This window comes from Sorex araneus, chromosome 1, assembly GCF_027595985.1.
Source record: "Sorex araneus isolate mSorAra2 chromosome 1, mSorAra2.pri, whole genome shotgun sequence".
In the NCBI taxonomy this organism is placed as follows: domain Eukaryota; kingdom Metazoa; phylum Chordata; class Mammalia; order Eulipotyphla; family Soricidae; genus Sorex; species Sorex araneus.
In genome coordinates this window covers 142604066-142623180 of record NC_073302.1, presented here as the reverse complement: position 1 = coordinate 142623180, position 19115 = coordinate 142604066, and positions in this window count along the sequence as shown.

Here is a 19115-nt window from a genome sequence, read left to right as displayed (position 1 = left end):
TCAGGGCTAGGAAGAACACCCTGATGAAGAAGCAACTATGAAAGCAATCATTGCTTAAAAATTCCCAGAACTGAAGAGTGCATACACTCAGATACAGGAGGCCCAAAGGAATCACTAGGGAGATGAAAATCAAAACAACAGTGAGATATCATCTCACACCACAGAGACGGGTGTACATAAAAAAGAACAAGAGCAACCAGTGCTGGGGAGAAACGGACTCTCCTTCATTTTTGATGGGAATGCCAACTGGTTCAGCATTTTAGGAAAACAATATGTGCATTCCTCAAAAAGCTAGAAATTGAGATTTCATATGATCCAGCAATACTACTTCTGGGAATAAACCCCAAGGACCCTAAAACACACGGTAGAAATGCCATCTGCACTTTTATGCAGCACTATTCACAAAAGCCAGAATCTGGAAACTACCAAGTGCCGGAGAGCAGATGACTGGTTAAAGAAACAATGGTACATCTACACAGTGGAATACTATGCAGCTATCAGGAAAAATGAGGTCATGAAATTCACTTATAAAAGGATGGACATAGCTAGTATCATACTGAGTGAAACGAGTCAGAAGGAGAGGGACAGATGTAGAATGATTGCACTCATTTGTGGGATATTAAAACACCCACAATATGAAAATAATACTCAAGAACAGTAGAAACAAGGGCCAGGAAGATTGGTTCATGGTTGGAAACCTGTTTCAAACCTGCTGGGGAAGGCAGTTGGAATAGAGAAGTCACCACTATGACAAAGATAGTTGGAAATGATCACTTTGGATAAGAAGTTTGTGCTGAAAGTAGGTAAAGGAACAAACATGATACCCTATTGATATCTGTATTGCAAACCATAGAGCCCAAAAGAGGGGAGGGGAGAGAGAGCAAGCGAGCGAGTGAGAGAGAGAGAGAGAGAGAGAGAGAAGTTAGGAAATCATGAAAAGCTTTGTAACTGTGTGTATCACAGTAATTCAATAATAAAATAAATTTAGATAATTAAAAGTCAATTTATGATAAAAATTATGGTAACCTGGTTTAAATGAGGGAAAACCAATCTATAGAGATAGCACAGCAAGTAAGATGTTTGTTTTGCATGTAGCTAACCCAGGTTCGATATCTGGCACCCTGTATAATTTTCTTCACATACCAGGAATAATTCCTGAGCACAGAGCAAAGAGTAAATCTTGAGCACTGCCAGTACTTTTTTCTTTTTTTTTTTTGTTCTGTTGCTCCCCGCACCAAAAATAAAATTAGAAAAAAAATAGGTAACATGGTTTACAATGGCACTAGTACTTATGATTTAGTCATACAGTATTACTGCAACACACATACCACCAAGGTGGCAATATTCCTTCCCTATTGTCCCTAAACCCCTTCTCTTTTTCCCCTTTCTTACAACCCTTATTGCCCATTAGGTAAATTCAGTTTAGTCAGCAGAATCTATACTTCAACACACTTCAAGTCATCAATGTCCTTCCTTTGTCAAACTCTGGTATCTTACTCTCTGCGACTTATTGCATTGCTCTATCCTCAGGACTTCCTCCACTAATTCTCATGGCCATTTGGGGTTTATCTTTCAAGAACAAATTCAAAAGACTGCCTCTTCTTGAGCTCTTCAGTTAGAGAGGTTTCTTTTTTCTCTGAGTAGCTATGGCTTTCTCTCTAACAGGTAGAACCTTTTCAATGACTAGTTACTGTACTCTGTACTTTATTTTATTTTGTTTTTGATTTTTGGCATTCTGAGTCACACTGAGTGATGATTAGGGGTTACTCCTGGCTCTGCACTCAGGAATCACTCCTGGCGGTGCTCAAGAGACAGTATGGGATGCTGGGGACCAAACATGGGTCGGCCACATGCAGGGCAAACGCCCTACCCGCTGTACTATTGCTCCGGCCCTGCTCTGTATTTTTGACAAAAACATAAAGCCAATTAAATGGAAACATAAAACACATAAAAGTGAAGGAGAGAGCAGTATGATCACTCCCTTATCAGACAATTGAGAATTGACATCACTTGTTTGAAAACGTCTAGCCTTGCTTGAACACTTAGTGTCCCACATCCATAATATGGTTTGGCAAGTAATACATTGTACAGATCTATGATATACACAAGTCTCACGGAGGATGGGGGTCTCTTGATATGACATTATTGGAAATCAAGAAATAGTCCAAATGTAATAGAATCTTACCTAGTAATAGCTGACACATATTGACACTTATTGACACTTATGTCATCTACCTGACCCTGTTCTAAGAGCTTTACATTCAAGTCTTACAGTGGATAGAAGAAGTAGATCATGTTGTTTGCTTCATTTAATTTGTATTAGAGTCAGAAGTTGGGGTTCAGAGAATTGAGGTTGTATGCAAGTTTACATGGTTAGTATGTGGCAGGGTCTGAGATGGGGGATGACTCCATGCACTCTGTCTTCAGGATTCATGCTACTTTGCCTCTTACAGAGGGACTAACAGCCTATGACTAATTGTATTACTTATTACTGTTTGTATTTTTTTCCTGAGTGTGAAACATACTGATATTTTCTGTTTTACTAAATGTATAAGCAAATGAATGCCAGTGATGCCCCCAGGGGATCTTCCCAGGTGGACTGAAGTGCCCTTTGGGGTCTGTACCTCTATTTTAGAGCTGGAGCTAACTTCGCCACCTACTTGATGTGTGACATTGAACAAGTCACTTAACCTTTCTTGTCTCTCATCTCCAACTTCTATCATTGGGCATTTACATAAGATATGTTGCCATAGTAATAAAAAATTGTACTGACCTATCTCTCAGGAGTGAGTGTCATGGGGATTAACTAATTTACAGCTGTGAAGAGCTTTCAACACATGAACTGCTAAACATCAGTGAAATCGTAAAGAGAATTTAAAACACCATCAGCTTGTGGAGCATACCCATTTGATACTGATCATTATGTGTTTAACTTTTAGTATTACTACTCATAATAAACTTTTATGGGGTACTTTAGGTGGATGAAGTATTTTTATGAGAGCTAATTAGTTGTTCCAACCATCTCTATGAGGTAGGTCAGTATTTTTATCATCCCTGTTTTGGAAATTCCATTAAATTGCTCTATGCATAATTTTAAAAACACATCATGTTTCTAGATATCTGGAAGCATTCTGTGCTTGGAGATAATTCTCATAGACCTACCGTATCAAAAGAACCAATGATGGGGCAAAGAGAGAGTTGATTATGTTGTAGGTTACATGACTCCTGACTTTCTTACCAAATGTGTTGGTGACTTGGGGGAAGTAAAGATAAGGAGGCTATAGCTTTTAGAGAGAGTGTTTCCTGGGGACATATCCGGGGGAAATTAGGAGTGGCAAATTCTCCCATGAGCATCTGTATGACATGAATACTGACATTCTTCTACTACCACTAGGTGGTTATCAAGCTGTATCTGAGGTCCACTTGATCTTCATGATGTAGGAGCTGGTTCCCACCATTCAAATTCTTGGGGACACATGGCCTTAAGCTGGAGTGAGGGATTGCTCTTTGCAGGGGAAGGAAGGCCATTCATTGTCTCTGTTCAGGCTTATAGGTTCATCGTCTACTCTTGTACAAACCAATTTTTGGGAGAGACAAAAAAAATAAAATAAAATACCTCTATTCAGGAAATATGAGTGGCTTCTTCAGAGAGGGTCTGAGACTATACATCCCAAGCTGAAATGTGGATCAATGCCAAGATGGGGAATTAGCCCTTCCCTGATCTATTCCACCTACCCCACCCTTCTTAGCTTTCTTGTATTGTCTTTGCAAAATGGTTTTGCAGGTTTTTCCAAAAGTATTCCAAGTATTCCCATTTGGGGATTTCCATGTAGATTTGTCTGTTACTAAAGTGTTGGGACACCTGTGCAGTGCTCAGGGGCCTTTTGGGTTCCACCTGTAAGTGCTCAGGGGAATGTGTGGGCTGGGAATAAACCCAGGTTGGGGGCATGCCTACTATTCTCCAGCCCCTCTTTCATATTCTTATCTTTTGTTTCTGTTGGAGCGGGACTTTATGGACTGGTGGTGTCGCCAGCCTTCATTTCTGCATCACAATGTGTTTTCCTAACCTTAATGTGTTTGGATTACTTTGGACTAGAGACAAAGTTACATCTTTAAAAAGCTTTTCTTTTATTGTGAATTACAGAGCTACAAAGTTATTTATTATCTAGTTTCAGGTGTACAATGCTCTAACACCAATCATTCACCAGTGTCTACTTTCCTTCATCAATGTCCTCAATTTCCCTCTCTCCCTTGGCCTACCTCAATTGCAGGCACTATTTTCTTTTTCTTTTTTCCCTCCCTCACGTTCCCTTTTATGCACTGTGGTTCACAGTATTGTTATTGATAGGGTACCATGCATATCACTTTATCCCTTTTCAGCACCTAGTCCTGGTCCAGAGTGACCACTTTCCCCTATCGTTGGCATAGTGGTCCCTTCCCCACCTATCCCTTAGAAAGCTAAGACTGCCATTCTTAGCTTTATACTAAGGACCTTTTGCTTCCGTTGCCTTTGGGCATTAGTTATTCCCCAAGTATACTTTTTTATATCTGCATATAAGTGAGATCATTCTGTGTCTCTCCCTCTCCTTCTGACTCATTTAAAACAGCACAATACTTTCCAGATCCATGCGTATATCAACAAATTGCATGACATAATCTTTCCTTATAGCTGAGTAACATTCCATTAAAAGTGACTTCTTTAATCATTGTCTTGGTTTTATTCTGAGAGAGAAATTCATTGCTGGGCTGGGTTGGGGCTGTCTGCCCATCTGCTTCACTAATGTATAACATTGGCAAATATATTTATTTGCAATCATTTTGAGGTTTCCATATAAATTATGTGGCAACTCTTGCACTAGGTTCTTTTGTGAATTATTCTGATGCATTTGAAGAAAAAGGGGCTTGCTCTAGATATTTCAAACAAATTTAATGCAAGGAATTTGTTACATAATGTCTTGGATTGGCTATAAGAGCAAGTGAGAGGATTAAGTAGAGGCAAAATAACTAAAATGAAGAGGTAACAGCCAGAAACAGTATTTTGGTATTCAGTTTAATTTCCAGGATAGTCAGAACCAAAGAAAGGAACTCAAGTAAGCAGAGTCCTAGAGTATCCCTTGCTGCTGAAGAGAACCCCTATTGCATGAACCAGAATCATAAAGCTTCCAGAGAGCAGCCAAAGTAAGAAGGAATAATTTAGCTTCTGTACCCATTCTCTGCTCTGAGCCATAACCAGTACTTTCTGATGATAGGAAGTCATAGGTGATGGAGTCTGGGAAATGTGGGTTGTGGGCTTCTAGCTCCAACTTTTGGTAGCTAAATAGAAAAGGGTGGATGTACGACTGAGAGACAATTAGGAATTAACTTGTCCCTCCTGTAAGGTCACTAGCTTTCCTAGAGCTCAGGGAAATTCAGAAACTTGTTGTAAAGCCTTTAGACTGGTAAATCTACCAATCAAGTTAAGTTTATCAAGTCCAAGAACAGTGCATGCCCCCAGGACCACAGGTGATTTCTCCCAGTGTTTATGAACTTGCCTATAGACAAGGAACTTTATAAACTTTATGAACAAGGAACTTCATGAACTAGACTATGTACAAGGACTGTACATAGTACATGCATAGCCTTGTACAGTGCCTTGTACATAGCCATTTTTTATACCTTTAGGTGAGAAATTGAAAATACAGTTGTTTCATAAAATATTAAAAAATGTTATAATATTTATTATATCAAGAATATAATAAATTTAATCATATTAAAATATTATAATATTTAAAAATATTATAAAATTTCAATGATTCAGTTGTGAGCATTGCAAAAAAAACCTAAAAATATTACCAAGTATTATGTACCCATGTGCACAGAATCATAATACACTATAGCTCAGAGGTTGAAATAGCTCAAACATTCTTAATAGATAAAATATAAGAGATAGATAAGGATAAGTATAAGACCTTATCCTTTCTATTAAGGATAAGATCTATCAAGGAAAAGGTCTATAAAACATGGTTATTATGTCTAGTAGCTTGGCAGCCACACCCACAAACTGCCCCCATCGCCCTATAATCCTATCAGCGGCTAAGATCCAGAGACTAAAACAAAGCTCCCGGAAGCATATGGCCTCAACCTCTTATAGCCTCGTTCTCCCTTTCAGAGAACCTGGCAATGTACCGATCTCCGTGGCGTATTTGATATGCCAAATACAATAGCAATGATGGGTCTCATTCTCCCTATCCTGAAAGAGCCTCCAATGCGGCACTGCTGGGAAGAACAAATAAAGAGAGGCTGCTAAAATCTCTCAGGGCTAGGACGAATGGAGATATTACTGGTGCCTGCTCGTGCAAATTGATGATCAATGGGATGAGAGTGATATAGTGATTTATGAACTTGCTTTTCTACTGGAGTGATAAGGATGTTGAACTTTACTCTCTTCAAGAGTGAAAATAAGATTAAATTAGATCATATACCTAAAAGCAGTTGGCATTGCTAATGGTCTCGTCCACAAATAAAAATATTATTATTTGTAAGTAGTCTATATATACATTTCAAAAAATACCATAAATGCAAGCCCAAGATCAAGATGAACCTTCTTTTCCTTTATGATGAAGTTGGATTGTGACTGAAAGTTCGATGTGAGTGGAGACTATCCTTCAGTTGATGTTTGCTGTTCTTGTATTCACATGGGGCTTACAGATCAACTGAAAGATTACTGGAAGTTTCCAGTTTATCTTGACAGGCTTAAAAAAATGTGACTTTTAGCAGGGTGGAAGATGGCTCACTGACTAAAACATGAGGCCTGCCATGCAAACATGAGGCCGAGAGTTTGGTCTCCTCTGCTACATGTAATCCTGGCTTCTCTGCTGTCTAGGGTCCCTAACACTGCAAGAGATGCCTGGCCACACTGTAGACAGAAGAGTGTGAGCACCACAAAGGAAGCAGTGGAGAATACTAGTAAGTGCCACAGTTAAAAAAGAAGTGCAAGGGGGTCAGGAAATTCACTCAGTGTTAGAGCACATGCTTAATCCTAAGTTTGACCGACAGCACTGAGGAACTCCCTGGACACTTCCAGGGGTAGTGCTGTTGACCGCTAAGCATGGCAGATTTTGGCTCCTATTTTTTAAAAAGGAATGTTCACGTGCCATGGCCACAACTGCAGTTCCCTGGGGAGCATGTGTGTGAGTACCACCACTCAAGTTTGTGGCCCCATCCCAGCTTCAATCAAAATGTTTGTGGGAAACACAACTAAAGAGACTGACACTTCCCACCAACACCACATCCAAATGCGAGAGCATCATAACCGGGTGTGTACAACTCTCAGTCATCACAACATTTATAGAAGGAAAGGAATGAGGAGATAAATAATAAGGGAAAATATAAGTGCCTGAATGGGAGAGACAGCCCAGATGTAAAGGGGCTTGCCTTGCATATGGCTGATTCTGGTTTGATCCTTGGTACTCTACATGGTCAGCTGAATGCCACAAAGAGTGACCTCTGACTACAGAGTAAGCCCAGAGCACGTGGTATTATGTGCCCCCCCAAATATATAACTACATTTAAAACTGTTCCTTTTAAATAAGGATTGTTGCATTATTATGAATAATCTCTTTCCATAGAATGGAAATAGGTATTTAACCTATGTTCATTAAATAGTTGATTAGAAAGAAATAAAGAATGTCTGTCCTCTCCTCACTTGTACTTGAAATAGCATGTGACATATCTCTGGGATGGTACACATGTAATAAATCAATTAAAACTGTGCACCTTTGCGCTCCCTGTTTTGGTCAAAATTGAGATGAACTCCCTAGGCTTAAGGAAACAAAAGAAAGTTAAACTTGTTAGAGGCCCATATTTTTGATAGAGTGACAGCTTCTCCCTGAGAAATATTCCTTTGATTCTGAAGAAATACTTTTGTGCTGATGAGGACCCCAGATCCATGGCTAAACAAAACTGGTCAGTGCAGATCATACAGTGGACCAACAGTTTTGTCTCCGGTTACTATTTCAAAGACACTGATGACATTCCATCACTGTTTATCTACACATGGCTATTTTCCTTAACTATGAATGTCCAGCTTTCCCCCTCAAAAATAGGCATGCTTTTTAAAAAGAACATTTCTAAAGACTGTTGCAACATTCGTATCCTACTTTGTATAGGATCTCTACTTCCTCTTTCTGAAACTTGCTCTACAGTGTGTGTTGACCAGACTAGATTTCCAATTTATGAACCAACTTCTTGCCAATAAAGCCAATATTTTGGACAATATAATCTTGGGTGGATAACTGATGTAAGTGATTTCACTCTGTGAGTTTCTCTTTCTCCACTAGGAAAATAGGGGTGCTTGTTCCGTCTATCTAGCACGTGAATTTGAGGATCAACTGATCATGTTTGTTAACGTGTTTTGTAAAATTTAAAGTCTGTATGACACCAAAGATTACTACCATGTTGCCTTGCTGACTCCTGGATTGTATAAAAATGAGTCCCCCCCACAACCAAAACATTAAGATCCTTGTGAACAAGCAGGATGTAGCATCCTATCATCCATCATTCCCTAATGTCATGAAGCCTACTTAATATTTATGCCTACCCTTTCCCATCAGAGACCGTGAAATCACTCTTACAGTCGGTTGTTTTCCCAAGTAACAACCTTATCATTTGTATTGCTCGGAGAAAAGCTCTGCTGGAATCCCTTGCCCCAAATCCCTGCTTTTCATCAATCTCTTTTTGGCTGTACAACCCCATGGAGGGAGACAATATCCAAATTGCTTTGAATCCAATAACTCACCCTAGACAATAATAAAAACAATGACAGCAGAGCTAAACTGAGAACACTGAATGGTAGGTGATTCATGAGTTGGAAGTGAGCAACCATTTGCTGGGATATTTGTACCACTTTTGATGTGTTTGTTTAAGATAGTGGGTGATGGCCTTTTCTTGTCTTGGAAGTGATCCAACTGTTTTCTCTCAGTGAATTTCAGTCCCTGATTCCCACCTTTGAGCTGGCTCATCAAGAAGTAAACTCTACCCACCCTTCTCATGTGATTTCAGGGCTTGAAGCTGCTCAGGGCCGGAGGCATACTTTTACATGGGGTTCATGGTTGACTCAGCCTCTTTTTGGACACAACCCAAAATGAGCTGATCTTGATACATTTCCTTCTAATGCTCTAAAGTGATTAGAAGTGGGACTGTGTGATTCATTTAAAAAATTATTTTATTGAATCACCGTGAGATACAGTTACAAGCTTTCATGTTTGAGTTACAATCATACAATGCTCAAACACCCATCCCTCCGCCAGTGCACATTCCCTACCACCAATCTTCCCAACTGTGTGATTCTTGATTTCCTGGGTATCTCGCCTCATATCAGTGAACGTTACATAGGAATGTTCTGTTCCACAATGAAGAGTGAGTACACAGTTGCATCTACCAGAGCCGGATGATGAGCAATAACAGCCCTATTAAATTTCATCCTCAATAATTTGTGGATTTGGAAGGAGCTAGGAAGATATCAGTTTAACTTCAAACCTCTCAATGCCACAGATACTTCAAAAACACTTTGTGGGTAAATAATACAAGTCTCTATAATTAGTGCACTTACTAAAAGGCAACTGTACCCAAAGGAAGCATTTCTGTTTGAATTTAATTGATTTAAAATTAGTGTTCTCTTTCTTTTGATGACTCCATTCTTGTTTACTGGGAAAACATTTGTAGCAAAACACATACTCTGTGTGTACCTGGGCATTGATATTCTCACTGGCAAATACGTTCTACCACAGTGCCTAGATACATATTTGCCTCAGAGACCTGAATCACTCTGAAGGAGCAGTGTGAGTCTCCCAAGGAAATGCTATCTTTATCTGACATGTATGAAGGGATGTTTATAATCACCGCCCAGAACAGTCCTAAATGTATTTCTTGTCCTTTCAAGCTATAGAACAGGTGGGAAATAACAGAAAATAGTCTGCTAGGAAATGGTTACTATACTGTTTGTTGTGTTGCTGGTTCTCCCCACATTTCCTCCATTTGGGTAGGCACAGAGAGTAAGAGAAGACAGGGTGACTGGTTGTCTAATGAGGATTATTTGTCTAGAAACATATTGTTGAAATAACTTTGTTGCTTTTCTTTTTTAATTTTTTTTATTTTATAAGGTAGTTCACAATATTTGATTATATTTAATATGGAAACACCAATCCCACCAACAGTACACCTTCCCACCACCAAATTTGTGACGTTTCCATCCCAAATTCCAATCTCTGTCTCAAGGCACAATCAACATAAGATGTTTTGTATTGTCTGTGATGAAAAACTGCTGAGTATGCTCCAAAAAAATATCCATAGAAGAAATAGTGTGAAGATTGTTCTATTTTGGCAGGAGCCATTAAGACATTCTTTAGGATCTCACTAACATGTTGTAAAAGGTTGAGTGATGTGAGCTTTTGTGTATATATATATATGTATATATATATACATATCTGAAAATAGGTATGTATGCATATATATTTATGTATTTCCCTCTATTATTGGTTGCCTAGTATTTGTACCACATCAAAAGTGGCATGGTACATATGGAGAATGGGTAGGGAGTGTTTTATGATGTGTCGGCCACGCGGTCCAGGAATGCGTTCACTCATGCATGAGGCTCGGCCTAAGCTTGTGGGGAACAGCCTTGAGCGTGGCAGTGGTTGGGTTCTGGAGATTTTTTACTGCTGGAGCTGGGTCCCTTGGGGCGGGGAGGGCTCTCACTCGCCCCCCTCAGGAGTGAAACAGCCTGGCGCGGAGTCTGATGGCATGGTTATGGCGGGAGTCAAGTTGCTCCCTTCCGGGAGAAAAAGCCACTTTGTTGTTTGATTGGAAAGAAGAAGATTCTTCTTGGAGTGCGTAGCAACCAAAGAAATCTGAGGAATGGTAATAGAAGCACATGATCACTTTAGATAAAGGTACTAATTTACCCATGGTTCCCATACATCTAACAGTTTAAACACAAACACACACTTACATGTGTCTATACATAAATATAGACACACAAATGCATATTTACAAATACGATGTCTGTTCATTGTGCAAATATCAGTGTTAGTTTCGCTGCTCAGAAATAATGTTATATCTTTCTTCTAAGTAACTTAAATTATAATGTTTAGTAAAAGATTATTATAAGGGGTCCAGAGATATAATACAAAGGTTAAGGCACATGCCTTGCATGAGGCTGTGCCCAGTTCAATTCCCAGCAACACATGATCTCCTGAATTTTGAGCGTCGCTGGGTATAAACCTGGAGGCCCATAAGCACTCTTGGAGAGGCCTCGGTAATCACCAACACCATAAGGCCAAGCAGCACTTCCTCTCATTTCCTCCCACTGAACTGCCACCTCAGTTGGCTGAGAATCTCCAGGGGGCTCAGCTCTCCTGAGTACCACTCAGGTGACCCTCACCTCCAGAAGAAATGTTTATGTGAATATCCTTTATATATCTCTTAATTTGATTTTTTTCATTTATTAAGTGTAGATTTCCATGCTCCTTGCTCTGCATTTTATATTAATTGCTTCATAAAATTTCCACAATTATTAGTCCACTGTTAAACATTTTTATACTTCGGAATTTTCCAAATTCTAACTTTGTGCTGGAGGATGGAGTTTTTATTTTAAGGTAAATAACTATCAAAGGAATATCTGAGTAAAGGCACTTGGAGAGTTTTTATTTTTTTGATTCATAATGTTAAATTTCCACATACTGTCTATCTTATTTCACCTGTTTAAGATAATGTGAATTTTCCTATATATTTACCAACATTGGACATTTGAAAACATCTTTCAGGGGCTGGAGAGATAGGAAAGCAGGTAAGGTTCTTGCCTAGTATGAGACTGACCTGGTTTTGATCTCTTGCACCACATATGGTTCCTGAGCACAGAGCCAAGAGTAAGTCTGAGCACCACAAGTTGTAACACCCCCACCCCCCATTCTCTTTCCAACTCTATGTGAACTAGAAAATGAGCAATCAGCCACTCAAAACTGATACCACATTCAAAAGAGCTCTAATAAATTCTTTATATTTATTTATTTTTAATTGAATCACCGTGAGATACAGTTACAAAGCTTTCATGATTGAGTTTCAGTCATAAAATTTTTGAACACCCATAGCTCCACCAGCATGCATTTTCTACCATCAGTGTCCCCAGTATCCCTCCCACCACCCCTACCCTACCCTATCCTCTGTGGCAGGCACCTTCCTTCTTACTCTTTTTCGACTTTTGGGCATCATAATTTGCAATAAAGATACTGAGAGTCCATCATGTTTCATCCTTGATCAACTTTCAGCACACATCTCCCATCCTGAGTGATCCCTCCAACCATCATTGACTTAGAGATTCCTTTTCTATTCCAGCTGCCTTCTCCCCCAGCTCATGGGTAAGGCGTCCAACCATGGAGCAATCTTCCTGGCCCTTGGGTTAGTCTCATATAATTCTAACAAATTCTTGCTTGGTACCAGAATGGCCTGAATTATGTCTGCACAATTGAATACATCACGCCATTTTAAAAAAAAATTTAATTGAATCACCATGTGGAGGGTTACATAGTTCTCAGGATTATGTCAGTTATACAATACTCAAACACCCTTCCCTTCACCAGTGCCCCTATTCCATCACCAACCACCCCAGTATACCTCCCGCCCCCTTCCGCCCCCCCAGTCCCCGCCCTTGTAAGTGATAAGTTTCACTTTGTTTACGCTTTATCTTGGTTACATTCTATGTTTCAACACATAACTCGCTATTGTTGCTGGGGTTTCCCCCCAAAAAGAAAAAGACAGTCCTACTGTCAAGGAAGCATTTGGTAGTTCTCCATTGCTGAGAATGAAGAGATATTAAGTCCCACTGTTTGTTACATAACTTTTCTACTTCCCCCCCCTCTCGTCCTGCGCCACTGAGTTCAAGCCTGTTTAGTAATCACCACGCTGCCTGACAAAGGGAAAAAAACCCGAAAAAGATGGTTATTTCCCGTCATCAGCTGGCGTGGGGCTCTGGCTTAGTTGATAGTCTGGTAGAATGTCTGCAAGCAGTTTCTGGAACCAAAAGTAGTGCGCTGGTATCGGCCCCGGCTCGAGATTCCACCAGCATCCCGCTGTTCCATGTACATAATAATTTATTCCCTTGTATCCCATTCCCACGCCACCAGGTCCGTGTCAACTTAATGGACATCATACTATGGTTAACCCCACGCCGCGTTTCTTCCTGAGAAAGAAGGATATTTCTTCTCAGCCGGCATGGGGATATGGCTTAGTTCAATCTAGAGAGATGGCTACCACTTTGATTGCCTTCAATATTTCAACAAAAGACTTATTATTCTTGTTAGGATTTCCCACCAAAGTCCGACCCGTTAAAAAGGAACCATTTCATATTGCTGATGATTAGATGACATTAGGTCATCTAATCATCAGATGCCGTGGCCGCACGGTTTTGGGTTTCTGTATAAAGTCCAGGGAAAATTCTGCCTGAAATTCTATCGCTGCAATCTTTTACCCTTTTATGGTGCTCATAAGATGGGAAAACCTAGAGAAATAATGGGCCTCCGCAGGGTAACGCTCAGTTCACATACTACAAGTTTTTCAGTGGGCTGATGGTGTCCAAAATAGCTCTTTTGGCCTCCTCGGTCATACTGGAGTGGTGGGCGCGGCGAGTGGGCCATCACGCCATTTTTGACACTGGAGAAAAACTGTTCCTCAGAACATGTGACAGTAGAGGCATTGGTGGTGTTGGTGTACTTGTCAACATGAACTTAGCCATGAGCATTGATCTGTTCGAATGCCTACCAACCTGAATCGAACACTTACATTTGAATAGATATGGATTGTTGCTGGCAGTTTCTATCTTCATCATCTATGCACCAACATCCAACTACGATGAAGAATTTCAGAAGTTCTACATGGAGCTGGAGAAGTTCTATAAAGAAGACCACACCTTCTACAAGGTCATTGTTGGTGATTTTGCAGCAAGATAGCACCTAGAAGGTCACCCAAAGAATTCCACATGGGGACCCATGGCCTAGAATGGAAGAAACAGGGTGAGAGACTGTCTGAGTTCATCATGTCTACCAAGACCATCCATGGTAACTCGCAGTTCCAGAAGGCCGAATCTAAACACTGGACATGAGAGTTTCCCAGTGGACAGTTCCACAACGAAACTGACTACATCATATTCAATTGACAGTTTTGCCTGACCGATGTCGCTATTGTCCCAAAATTCCAAACGGGATCAGACCATTGTCTCCCTTGTGCAAAATTCTATTTCACAGGGTGGGGAGAAAGGGCTGCAAAGTTTAAGAAGAGAATTCCCAGAATGACCACCAACTTAGAGCTCTTTGGCACTACTGTGGCAATATGGGAAGATGCTGTCGTTGACATTTGTGAGGAATATGATTGACTGGTTCAGCACATCCATGATTGTGTGAGGAATGCAGAGAGAGAGAGAAAGCTACAAAAAGTTGCTTGTCTTTGGAAACTCTCAAGCTCATTTGTCAACATGGTCTGCCGCAAGCCTCGGGCAATCACAAGCGAATGTCTGAGCTCACAAGGCTGTGCAAAAAAGCGATAAAGGAAGACCTCAAAGAGAGAAGAGCAGCAGTGTTGGCTAATGCAACAGAAGTTGGGAAAAGTGTTCACAACACCCACCTGTCCTTCGTCAACTATAAGACCAAGATGACTGCCCTCCAACATCTACTCAGATCTCTTTGATAGCCAAGTCCACCTGCCCACATACCAAATTCCGCAAGATGGATATGTTGTTCCCAGTGTCCTCCCTTCTGAAATCCGACACACCATTTCGTCGATAAAGAAGCATACAGTACCTGATCCAGACAAGGTCAGACCCGAACACCTGAAGAATCTGCCACCAGTACTCGTCAATACACTGGCTTGATCTTCACACACTACCTACTGAGTGCAAGGTTCCATCCCAGTGGAAAACCAGCAGGACTATCCTGTTGTACAAGAAGGGAGACATCCATGACACCTGATCTGTCTGTTGTCTGTCACCTACAAGTTATTCATTTGAATCATCCTGAATAGAATTGGCAGAACACTAACTGAAGGACAACCATGAGAGCAAGCCAACTTCTGAAAAGGATTCAGCACGATTGACCATATCCACATGACCAAGCTCATTGAGGTTTCGCAAGAGTTCAAGATGCTGCTCTGTCTAATGTTCATCGATTTAAAGAAAGCCTTTCATTCTGTTGAGACTGAAGCAGTTATCAAAGCCCTAGCCAAACAGGGCATTCAAACTCAATACATCAGGATCCTCTGTGAGCTGTATTATGGATTCACCACCAGGATCTCACCATTCTACAAAGAAGTGATCATCGACGTAAAGAGAGGGGTTCAGCAGGGTGATACCATTTCACCGAAACTCTTCAGTGTCACCCTCGAGAACATCATGCAATGACTGGAATGGGAAGGAATGGGAGTGAAGATAGACGGTTGGCAACTACACCACCTCCACTTCGCTGATGACATCGTTCTCATAACACCAAGTATCAGCCAAATGGCATGAATGCTGGCTGACTTCGACCATGAGTGTGGAAAGGTTGGACTGCAGCTGAATCTCACAAAGACTATGTTCATGAGAAATGGACTAGTTCCTGATGTTCCATTGGCCCTCAATGGGACGAACATCTCCGAATGCAGCAGTTATGTGTACCTAGGTTTAGAACTCAACATGACAAACGACCTGGCACCTGAACTGTGCAGGAGGAAGAGAGTAATGTGGAACGCCTTCAAGGGTGTTGAAGAGGTTGTTAAGAGGATGAAGAAACTCCGGCTCTGGACATATCTTTTCAACTCCACCATTCTTCCTGCACTAACATCTGCCTCAGAGACCTGGGCCCTACGAAAACAGGATGAGAATGCTATTTGGGTATCCCAAAGAGGAATCGAAACAGCTATGCTTGGAGTATCACATTTCACTCAAGTGAGAGAAGGAATCCGGAGTTCTGACCTCCGTCGATGATCAAGAATCAGGGACACTGTCTCGTTTGCCAAGGAGTCAAAAATCATATGGGCCGTACACGTAATTTGATTCAGAGATGACTGCTGGACTAGAGCTGTTACTGACTGGATTCCACAGGATGTCAAAAGACCGAGTGGCTGCCCACCTACAAGATGGTCAGACTTCTTTGTCAAAACCCTGAACGAATGGTTTGAGGTTCTTCGTATTCCTGGATTGAGCAGACGCCATTGGGCTACACTAGCAGGCAAGAGGAATGAATGGAGACGTACTGACGCCCGCTCAAACAAATCAACGAACAATGGGATAACAAGTGATACAAGTGATGTCTGCCCAAAGCCCTAAAGCCCAATGTGGGACTGGAGGGAAGGCTGGTAGGGAGAACACTGATGATCAATGAGGTTTTTAAGGCGGGGCCCTGGTACAATAGGCTTGGTGTCCTTATCAATTGCAAAAGCACTCTCTCCCCACAAGCACAGAGGAACGTGGAAACGTACAAGGGAGGATAAGTAGCCTCACAAGACACAAACTGTGCTGGACCCCTGATCTTGGACTGCTAGTCTCAGAACTATGAAAAAATACACTTAGGCTTTTGGTCCATAATGTTACATTTCTGTTGTTGAGGCTTAAGATCGTTTGTTATGGCAGCCTAAGCTGGCTAACACAGGAGCTTTGTAGATTTTTGGCAAAGCCCCGAGCCAGGAGTTAAACCAAGTGATATTAAAAGGGCACAAAAACAACAGAATGGAAAATCTGACTTGGAGGCATTGAGATAATGGAAGTGGCACTGAGCTAGTGGATTGTTATTAAGGTGGGCATGGGAAGAAGTGTAGCCTGCCACAACATTGTTAGTAGAGCTAAAAGAGCTTCTGCCTGCACAGCAGGTAAGCTGAGAGTCTCTTATTATTTTTAAAAATTTCAGCCTTGATATCTGGTTCACTAGGTGTAAGAAAGAGTATATAAACTAACATAACTTCCATATTTTATGAACATTATTCCCCCTATAATAATTATGTATAAGCAAATTGGTGCTTAAAGAAATATATTTTATAGCAAAATTGATTGCAACTCTCTCTGTGATCTTTGTCTCCTTCTCTTTGACTCTTGAGAAGTTTGACAAAGATCAGTGGGTTTTAACAAGTGTGTATTGAGTGACTCCTAAGACCACATCCTCCCCTTTCTCAGCACTGGAGGTGGAGAGTGTTGCAGTGTGAATCTTTTCTTGGCTTTTGTTTTTGTGTTTTTGGAGCAACACCTGGCTTATTGCATGGGATTGGGTGCTGTGAATCAAAATGGGTTTTCCCACAAGCAAAGCATGTACTCTAGCTCTTTGTTCCACCCCAGCCCTGGGTTTTTTTGTTTGTTTGTTTGTTTGTTGTTGTTTTTTTTTTTTGCTTTAATAGCACAGCTCTGAATTTCTCATTTGCTAAGTATGATTTTATTTGTAGAAAATTTCTGTTGTGTACTGACTGTGGCTCCCCAAAATTCATATGCTGAGATTCTAACCTTTCATGTGATGGGACCTGGAGAGTGGTACAGAGGTAATGAGAGTGGAACCCTATGATTCATACCCTCATAAAAAGAAACCCCAGGCTGGGGAGATAGTATAGGGGTAAGGCAGATGCCTTGCATGCACTTGATCAACCCTGGTTCAATCCTGGCACTGCACAGTTCCCTGAGCATTATTGGGCATGATCCTCTGTACATAATAGCCAGGAGTAATACTTAGCATTGCTGGGTGTGACCCCAACCCTTTCCTTCAGTTAACAAAAGAAACCTCGAAGAACTCTCCCGAAGTTTTTCCACTGTGTAGAGATACAAGAAGATGTAGGCTTCCAACCTGTAATTGATCTCCCCAGAACTCAATTGCATGACACCCTAGTATTTATCATCTTCAAGTGTTCAAAAGGATGAGAAAGAAATTTCTATTGCCTATAAACTACCTTTAGGTAGTCTTTAGGGTACTTTGTTAAAGAAGTCTACATGGACTAGAAAAACCTTTTTACCTAAAAGGTTTGAAAACCTTCAAACAGGATGATCTCAGTCTCCCTTCTGACTGCAAGGAACTCAAGGAAAAAAGACAGAATCCAGTTCTGATTTGTCATTCTCTGGAGTAGTTGGTATCATGGTGTGTGTCCAAGAGCTGCATGTACATTTTCCCTTTCATGAATTTGGAATAAGGAATAATCAAAGAAGACATACCTCCATTCAAGTGAGAAAGCAATAGCCTGGAGCCAACTATATCTCGTGATTTTATAGGTGTACAAACCCACCAAAGCTTAATGAAAAAGTACTTGGAAGGCGAAGAAGATGATCAAATTGCTTTTAGGCACCCTGCCTGATTACTTTTAGGTACCGAGTACATGTGCCAATTTGTGTGACTGATTTAATGGTTTCCTTTTATGACATTTTTAATTATCATAATTATAATAACTCACATTTATGTGTGCTATACAGTTTTTTAACGCGTTTTTATATCCATGATCATAATTAGGTCTTTACAACAAATGTAGGGAGATTCACTTACTGAAGAGTAGTCTTTTTGCTGGGAAAGCTGTCTTCTTTGAGCATGCATCTTCTGGAAGGGAAAACTCTGGAGAAGCAAGGGACTATTGAACCAGCAAGTACAGTGGAATCCACAAAGACAGAACAACTGTCACCTAACTAGTAGACTAGTTTATTAAATCATCACATTATTGAATTGCTTTGCTGAAGAAAAGGTCACATCCAACAAAACAGTCTTGAATTTGTCTCATTTCTGACCTCGTTGGTAGGTGCTTCTTTTTCTTATCAATATCATTCTTCACTTTTAATTTTTTTCTGTTGCATGGTTTAAACAGTTATTGATTGATAAATCTTAATTTAAACTAGTATTAGTGTTTTAGACATATAAAGTTACTGCATCACATCTACCACCAGAGTTCCAATATCTGCCCACCACTGACCCTACATCCCTTTTGCCTGCCCTCACTCCTATTGGCAGCCTCTGCTTTTCTGGTAACATCTCAGTGTTTGTTTTCATTGGATATTTTCTATTCCCTTGTTTGTTTCTGTTTTTTCTTTGGGGGAGGGGTGGGTAGAGGGGAGACCTCATTTGGCAATAATCGGGGTTACTCCTGGCTCTGTACTCAAG